Source organism: Chiloscyllium plagiosum, chromosome 5 (genome assembly GCF_004010195.1).
Source record: "Chiloscyllium plagiosum isolate BGI_BamShark_2017 chromosome 5, ASM401019v2, whole genome shotgun sequence".
Lineage (NCBI taxonomy): Eukaryota > Metazoa > Chordata > Chondrichthyes > Orectolobiformes > Hemiscylliidae > Chiloscyllium > Chiloscyllium plagiosum.
In genome coordinates, this window is record NC_057714.1 from 5636082 (window position 1) to 5645422 (window position 9341).

The 9341-nt window shown below is 40.1% G+C and overlaps 1 protein-coding gene across 3 annotated transcripts in view; it reads right to left on the reverse strand.

Annotated features, from left to right (window-relative positions):
• Window positions 1-5349, reverse strand: part of wipf3 (WAS/WASL interacting protein family member 3) — a 105552-nt gene extending 100203 nt beyond the window's left edge. For all 3 annotated transcript variants that reach the window (XM_043689519.1, XM_043689520.1, XM_043689518.1), the window contains exon 1: window positions 5251-5349. The gene's annotated coding sequence lies outside the window, so the exon portion shown is untranslated. The remainder of the gene's footprint in view (window positions 1-5250) is intronic.
• Window positions 5350-9341: the final 3992 nt, after the last annotated feature.

Consider the following 9341-nt stretch of genomic DNA (forward strand, 5'->3'; position numbering starts at 1 on the left):
CACACTTCCCTCATTCCTGAAGAAGGGCTCCATGCCCGAAACGTCAATTCTCCTGCTCCTTGGATGCTGCCTGACCTGCTGCACTTTTCCAGCAACACATTTTCAGCTCTGATCTCCAGCATCTGCAGTCCTCACTTTCTCCTGTTTCTTTCTCCACATGCGCTGCCAAACTTTTATATTTTTCCAGCATTTTCAATTGTTATCTGAGACTTCCTATATCTTCAGTACTTATTGCCACAAAATTATACAAGACTAAAAACAGTTAAATTATGAAAAGCTACATAGCTAATCTTGTATTAGATTAAATACAAAAAAAAACTTAAGGTGCAATCTAATTAAGATGTTTATAATGATTAAAGGATTTGATGGGATAGAGAGAGGCATTATTTCCTCTGTTCGGAGCACCTAGAACAAGAGGACAGAATTTCACAATTGGAGCTAACCTATTTACAGGTGAAGAAAAAACAAACTTCTTTACAAAAAAGGTTAATAAAACCTAGAACTCAGTTCCATAAATGCAATGATGCTTGGTCATGTGAAGACCAACATTGATAGATTTCTGCGAGGCAAGGATGAAAGGGTTTTTGCAATTATTTTGCAAGGCACAGACAGTATTTACTGCCCAACCCTAGTTGCTCTTGAGAAGGTAGTGGTTTTTTTGAGCTACCTCATTGAACCATTGTAGTCTGAGTGACCCAAGTACACTATAGTGTATTTGAACGTGTATTCCCATATTGAAAACAAGCATGTAGCTTGTTATACAAATTGGGACGGGGTTGAATATGTTTTCATGTACACTGGTATTTAAGATGGTAAGAGGGATCTCATTGAAACATAAAATTATGTCAGAGCGGGCCAGAGCAGATGCAGGGATGATAGTTCCCCTGACTGGGGGAGGGAAGGTGTTTACAACAAGTGGTCATCTCCTTAGGATATTAGGTAGACCATTTCCTTATGAGTTGAAAAGAAATTTCTTCAGAGGGTAGTGACTCTGCAATTCACTACCAGATAAGGTAGTGATGTCCAAGTCATTAAGTGGGCCCATCCAAGTGGGCAACACAGTAGCTCAGTGGTTAGCACTTCTGCCTCACAGCATCAGGGACCTGGGTTCGATTCCAGCCTCGGGTGACTGTGTGGGGTTTACACATTCTCCGTGTCTGCATGGGTTTCCTCTGGGTGTTCTGGTTTCCTCCCACAGTCCAAACATGTGCAGTGTAGGTGAATTGGTCATGCTAAATTGCCCATAGTGTTCAGGGACGTGTAAGCTAGGTACATTAGTCAAGGGTAAATATAGGGGAATGGGACTGGGTGGGTTATTCTTCAGAGGGTCAGTGTGGACTTGTTGGGCTGAAGGGTCTATTTCTACACTGTAGGGATTCAACATAAAAACCATTTAAAAAAGAAATAAATATATTCCTAGAAACAAAAGGAAAGGGATATGGATAGAGAGCAGGAGTGTGCCATTGAGATGGAGATTGAGAAATCAGCTGTGATCATACTGAATGGCAGAGTAAATTCAGTGAGCTGAATGGCCTATTTTCTAAAGTTTTGTATTGAAAGCAACTGTGAAGAAATGGGGAAAAAAAAGTTACAATCATGCAAGGTCCCCTTCAAGCTACACAAGTGGTGGTGTTCCTGTAAACCCCAAATGCAAGTGAATGGTGAAACAGACTCAAAATGGCTGAATGGTTGACTCTAAGATGGAGTTCATTATAACTACGTGAAGTGGATGATGTCTGATCTGATATACTGAATTAAATGCAAAATATAAAAGCAAATGTGTTAGAAAGTGTTAGAAATATTCAGAATATCTGGCATCTGGAGTGAGAAGTAAAGTTAAAGTTTCAGGTCATGACATTTCATCAGGCAAAATGTGTACCTCACAATTGATCCTACATTGTCTCCACTGACTTGTTCCAACTACTTTGTTCAATTATATTAACAGTAGGACTACGAAATTGTTATTAATACATATTAGACTATTATAGAAAAATATTAAAGTTATTCATAACCTGTTTTAATGAACCTAGCAGAATTTAAATCTAATAGACTGAGATATTTAAAACTAAGAAGCTTCATGTTAATAACCTCTGATGGTTTCTACTTTCATTTCTTTCTGATGCAGACCTCAATCATTAATGTGCACATCTGAAATTTACCTAACACGGTTCAGAGTTGTGAAAAATATTGCACTCATGAAATTAATGTGTAGTCAGCAGGATTCATTTTAGCAACAGGATAAAGCTCAAGTCTTAATCTCTAAAACAGTTATGACAACCAGGAAAGAATTATAGAAATATATAATGTACTGTTTCTTTATTTCTAATCTAGAAGAGAAAACATGTTAATAAGGGATAAATAATTAAACATTTGCTAAGGTAGGATATTTGAAAGGTAAACTTTTGTTGCTTGATATTTTTATAGTAACATTTAAGTGCAGTTAAATACAAAAGAACTGAAGGAATTTGGCTACTAGAAAAATAAAATTTACATGATATCTAGCCAGTTTTTGAATAACAAAAGAAACACCTGACACATACATTATTTCATCTTCCGCATGTCCCTATCTGACTCAATGATGCAAAACTTCAGTGTAATAATTTGGGAAAATACTGTAAGAACTGCTCCAAGACAGCAAGACATTCACTTGGTTTTATAATGTGTTTATTTAGCTACAAAAGAGAAATAGTTGACCAAATAAATACCATGTTTCTAGGAAATCTGCTTAAATGAACAATTATTGTTCATGTATCCAGTATATGCATTCAGAAATACCTGCATAACTTAGGATACATTATATATAAAAATTGCTCCCCTAGTGCTGTTTAAAATTCAGTTTATCACATCTAACATGTACTGTATGTGAAGCAATTCTTTTCAGAAAGAAATTCTTTCTATGCAAGACTCCAAACGCAGCTTTCAAGTTAAGCAGTAATCCACTTTCAATTAAAATTAGTTTACTATATTCATTTCTCACTATATGGGCTCCTGTACTTTAGGAGGAAATGGAACACAATCCAGGCAATCCCTTTGAAGAACATCTACATAGTTTGCAAAACAAAAAATGACCTTGATCTTCCAGTTGGCTGTGACTTCAATACAACACAGTGTTCCCTGACTAACATGTCTGTCTCAGACCTGCTGCAGTGCTCCAGCGAGGCTCTGCACAAACTAGAAGAATAGCATCTCATTCTCCATTTGGGAACCCTGTAGCAGTCAGGACTGAATGTGGAGTTCAATCATTAAGGCATGAACACCCAAGTCAAACAAAAATAAAATTTCCTGGAAAAGCTCTGGCAGCATCCATGGAGCGAAATCAGAACTCGAGGGGAAGGGTCACTTGACCCAAAACGTTAACTCCAATTTCTCTCCACAGATGATGTCAGACCTGCTAAGCTTTTCCAACAGTTTTTGTTTCTAATTTACAGTATTGGCAGTTCTTGCGGTTTTTAAAACCTTCTTCCCTATCCTATATCCACCTCCATACCCCATTCTTTGTCATAAAATGGGCTGCTTTCAGCACAGTCAATCCATTTTCACCTATTTATGGTCCTCAATTCCTTTGTCTGCTTAACAGTCTGACTCTCTGGGCTCTGTCTCCATCTCTCATTCACTCTTAACCCCTTCCCCAACCCACATCTTCAGCATCTATACCAACCTTTCCTTGCTTCAGCACAGGTAGTAGCTATGTCACAGGACCTGAAACATTAACTCTGCTTTCTCCCTGCAAATGCTACCTGACCTGCTGAGTTTCTGTTCTGGTTTCAGATTTCCTGCATCCACAGAATCAGAGATTCTTGGACCAAAGCTGAAAAAAGTTCAAGCCGTGGCTGTAACCAGATCTTTTCATTTTTGATGCTGTTTAATTACTAAGTGCAACCTAATGGCCAACAAGTTTCAAAACACTGAACCAACAACACAAAATAACGGGCAGCCTTTTTCTAACAGGTAGCCTGTGAATGATAGCCTGCAGAATAAGTAGTTTAATGAGGAAAATTCTTTCACCAATCCATACTGGGTACTTTGTCCATTACAGACGATGTCATCATGGGAGCTAGTGTGGTTCTCTTTTCAGCTGCCGCAATTAACATAGACTCAAGGCTATTCAGAAAGGCACTTACCTCTCAGATAAATTTACTACAGTTTGCAACGCCATTATACCAACTTTATTGCAGGTCACAAGTTTTATACCATTTATTATGTTGCAAACCTTATTCAGTCATCAGTATTTCATCTGGAGGAAGTTTAACGTTGTTTCATTTACGCTGGAGAATTAGATTTGTTAACTCCTTTTCATTGTTAGCTTTGTTGGCGATTGTATTAGTTTTTAAGAAGTTGCTGGTTGGCGCTTTCCATCACTACTTGCTACCCGCTGACTGAAAGCTACTTTGTTTTATTTTGATTTGTTGCTCTTTTACAAAAATAACATTTGAGCCAATCGAGAGCCGAGATGACCGAAGTGAGACGGATACACAATGTAACAGATAACAAATGCGTATGACATTTTTGTTATTGGTATCTACTAGATAGATTACACGTAAAAGAAAAGTTATACCTTATAAATATGCAAGGTACATATTCAACTACAGTAGTGGCATGTTACTACAATATAAAAGCGTCCCTTGTCTGTGCTCTAGATTCTTGTTGAAGGTGAAAGGTTCAGTTTCTTCACAATGATATGGTGAGGCTTCCACCACGTACACAGTAGCTTTGAAGCAAAACTCTCAGAAACCCGAGAATCAATAGATAGTCTTGACTTTTCCCTGCAGTTATTGTGTACACAGATCAGCTGTAGAAGTTCCCATTTATCTTGCAGGTTCAAGCGTAAATACGGCACTCAGCGATCTCAATACAAATAAGCTGAACGAACTTGCCTTTTCACAACTGGCAGCCGACTACTATCCTGGGCTCGGCGTGACACAAAATTAATTTTTTAAAAAAGTGAACAAATATATCAACAAAATAATCCCCATTTAGTTTACTACCATCCAAAAATGTCCCGTTTCTAACTCCACTTTATAAAGACTCACACTCACAGAAAGAAAACCCCGTCTAAAATTATGGAGACAGGTCCAGTCGCTAATGACAGTAAGTGGGGATTACCAAAAAACGACACATTGGGGCTGAGCGACAGCAAAGTGTTTCAGTTGTAATACAAGCTGCAATAAGAAATTAGGTGCCAATTCAAACATTAACATACTAACTGTACATGCAATAGACCCACCTGCGAGTAAAACAGAAAAGACTCACCGACCAGAAAAAGGTTTTCACTCCGCCTGTATGTACCTTCTCCCTGGTTATGGCAGGTGTCAATGAGTCAGGGCCACCCTACACCGCACTGTAATACCAACTTACTTCAGCTGTTCCCAGAAGCTGAACCAGTTCCTTCCAGCTCCACGTCCCGAGCAGCCCCAGCTGCCAATCACCCACAGGAAGGCGGACCTTCACTGCACCTACCCACCCACCGCCAGCTCTCAATTTAAAGTGACAGCCCCCACCCTGGCCACGCCTGTCTCACTGCAGACCCACAGCTAGAAGCAACTGTAAACAGTCCCGTGTTTTTGTTTAATTACTTGATATTGCAACTGTACAGAGCCGAGCTTCTTTTGTGACAATATGTATTTAAAAAGTTTTTTTTAATGAATAAAGTATATTTTTGAAATACAGAAAGATGTCAAACAGTCCCATTAACACTGAAACTTCAAGGAATAAATCCTAAACATCAACTAATGCAATTAGCACATCTGAGAGGGGTGGAAAGTCTTAGAGGGAGCTGAGGATAATGAAGAAGGCGTTTGGTATGCTGGTCAGATCATTGAGTATAGGAGTTGGGAGGTCATGTTGTGGCTGTACAGGACGTTAGTTAGGCCACTTTTGGAATATTGTGCGCAATTCTCGTCTCCTATCGGAACGATATTGTGAGACTTGAAAGGGTTCAGAAAAGATATGCAAAGATGTCACCAGGGTTGGAGGATTTGAGCTATAGGGAGAGGCTGAATGGGTTGGGGCTGTTTTCCCTGGAGCGTCGGAGGCTGAGGGGTGACCTTATAAAGGTTTATAAAATCATGAGGGACATGGATAGGGTAAATAGATAAAGTCTTTTCCCTGGGATGGGGGAGTCCAGAACTAGAGGGCATAGGTTTAGGGTGAGAGGGGAATGAGATAAAAGGGACCTAAGGGGCAATGTTTTCACACAGAGGGTGGTACGTGTATGGAATGAGCTGCCAGAGGAAGTGGAGGAGGCTGGTACAATTGCAACATTTAAAAGACACCTGGATGGGTATATGAATAGGAAGGGTTTGGAGGGATATGGACCGGGTGCTGGCAAATGGGATTAGATTAGGTTAGGGTATCTGGTCAGCATGGACAAATTGGACCAAGAGTTCTGTTTGCATGCTGTACTTCTCTATGACTCCATGACAGAAGCTGGGAGTCTTCCAAACACACAGTCCTTTCTGATGAATTATCATTGACTTGAATGGTTCACTCTCCACAGTTGCTGCCCAACCTGTTGAATATCTTCAGTTTGTTTTTCAAGTTTCTAGCCTCTGTGGTGTTTTGTTTTTGGAGGTATATTTGGACTGTTTCTCTTCAGACAGCCAGTTAAAAAGAATCTGGGAGAACTGCACACTGCTGTTGCAGATCGAGACCAAGAGGGCACTTAGACATGGAGGAATACTTCAAGAAGGGAGCCAGGAGAGCAGATTTTCTCATCAGAGGAGAGCCCACTTTGGATGGCTCAGTAGGGTCTTGGGAAGATTTCCTTGACCATGGTCATCCCTTTACACACTGAAATTACTGGCTCCATGCCACCAGACCCATGCTGTTCCGAGGCAACCTTCATAAAGTTGGTTGTCGACCCTTAACGAATTCAACTTGCTGTCCAAAAACCTTCCCAGCAGTGAGACTGCATTGGAGAGCCCTCCCAAAGAAATTGAAGCTTGCCCTCTGTTTCTTTTCAGAGAATAATTACAGCACAGAAAGAGGCCATTTGAACTATCCATGCCAGCTGTTTTCAAGAACAATCCAGCTGGTCCAATTCACTCACATTTTCTCAGTCATCCTGACATTGTTCTTTTCTCTTCAGGTACTTATTTTTGATACTGCATGTGATTGGGAGGTAATTAACCTTTTGAAAGCTGCAATTGAAGCACCTTCTAACAGATTCTTAGGAATGCACTCCAGATCTCAATCACATGCAGTATCAAAAAATGTCTCTCCGTTGTCAGTGGTTCATATTGTATTCACTTTATATTGATGTTGAATAGTTCTTGATCTTTATACCAACCAAACAGGCTCTGTCCACCTAACCCCTCATGATTTTCAACACTTCTATCAAATTTGCTCTCAAACTCTCTCCTCCAATGAGTATAATCCCAGCCATTCCAAATTATTTACATAACTGAAGTCTGGCTTCTATGCAACCACTTTAATAATTGGTTCTGGAGGTTACCATTGACCAGAAACTAAGCTGGGCCAGCCATACTGTGGCTCCACAAGGAAGTCAGAGACTCGGAATTCCGTGACAAGTAACTCATCACCTGTCAAATGCTTGACCATAAGGCACAAATCAAGGCGGAATGCTTTCCACTTGTCTAAATGGGTGCAGCTCCAAAATCACTCAAAACATTTGACACCATCTAAGACAAAACAGTCCAGTTAACTGGCATCTTAGCCATCACCTTTAATACTCTTCAACACACAGGGCTGAATTTGATCAAATATTGGCTAAGTTTCAATTGGTGAGTTGGGGGGAGTGGGATGTGGTGGGGAGTGGAAGGAGGCATATCTGTGCAGGGTTTCTGAGCACCAATGCCATATCTTAATCTCAGCTGTGCACCAGGTCAAACTCTGGTAGCCAGGCGTTGGCCTTCACAGTGTATGTAATTGGAGTGAAAGGAAAAGTAAAAGCTTTGGAGGGTACATCAGTTTTGTTTTGCAAAATCAAGCACACATTCATAAATGCATTGCTATTTTACATCATTACCTGTCTGATGTACTGACCTTGTAACTATAATAGTCAACAAACATAGGCTACTAATATTTAGCACCATGTCATATTAGAATCCTGTCTAAGGGATTATTACTCTTTCTCTAATGCCCAGCATTGCATAACATTTTCTCATTGTCCAGTGTGAGATCACCGCATGTTGGAAGGCCTTCAAATAGTTGAAAACATTCACCTTATTGAACAACAGCAAAAAAAAAGAAAACAGTTCTATTTACTTCCGGGAACAGTCAGAAACCACTTGTCTTTTGAGTAGGGTGTGCACAGTCAATGAAGTTTCTTAGCAACACACCCACAGTAATGATGGCATCTGCTGTGACTGGATTCATTGATCATGTTTCAAAGAACCTGTGTGGACGTTATTAGAAACATAACAGGTCCTTCATAATGTGAGCAGTCAGCATTTGCATCATACAAAAATGACAATGAAAATGGGCATCGAGGACAAAAAGAACCTCTCCTTGGATCTTTGCATTATTCTGATTTGTGCAGCACAAGGCATGCCATGCAAATACAGTAAGAGAATGTGGATGCAGTAAGATTACTAACACTTTGTCCCCATCCTAAGCCCTCACATCTCCCACAGAAGACAGTATTACATATAAGAGGTTGCTGACAAATACTTCTAGTTGAGTGTGCGATAAAATCAGTTCCATGCCCCTTTGTGTAGTCTATCAGATCTTGTATTGTCTTTGTGAACTGTGGCCTGCAAGTGACCATTTTAAGGTTGCTTCAGATTACTTCTGCTTCACAGAGATGACAATGATCAATCTGTAACAACTAATAACATGGTCAAGATTGTCTGTGACCAAGATGTGCATCCCACACAGTTGGACACTGATGGAGTCGAGGGTGTGGTGCTGGAAAAGCACAGCAGGTCAGACAGCATCCGAGAAGCAGGAAAATCGATGTTTCAGGCATAAGCCCTTCATCAGGAATGAGCCAAATCAGGAATGTATACTAAATGCAGGGTACTGTGATTACAGATGTCTTCAGCCTGTACTGTGAAAATTCTGGATTAATGTAATTTCCCAATGAAGTGCCTGAAATCACTTAAAAGTAGAATTCATGTACTCAGACAGAAAAGAAACACATACTCTGGCCACTCCAGGTATGGCCCCCAACCATTTTCCATTTCTCTTATGCATTCTCAATTTGCATGAAGACAACAGATAGTTTAGACTATTTTAGCTTAGAACAGTTTAGCCATGTCAACCATCGTGCTGCAATGTACCCCCAGTGTAGTTGTGAACATCGAAGACGCTTCCCCCCTTCCACAGCTGGAAATGTCCTCCAAAGCTTATATGTTAAGTTGTCTTCCTTCAAAATTATT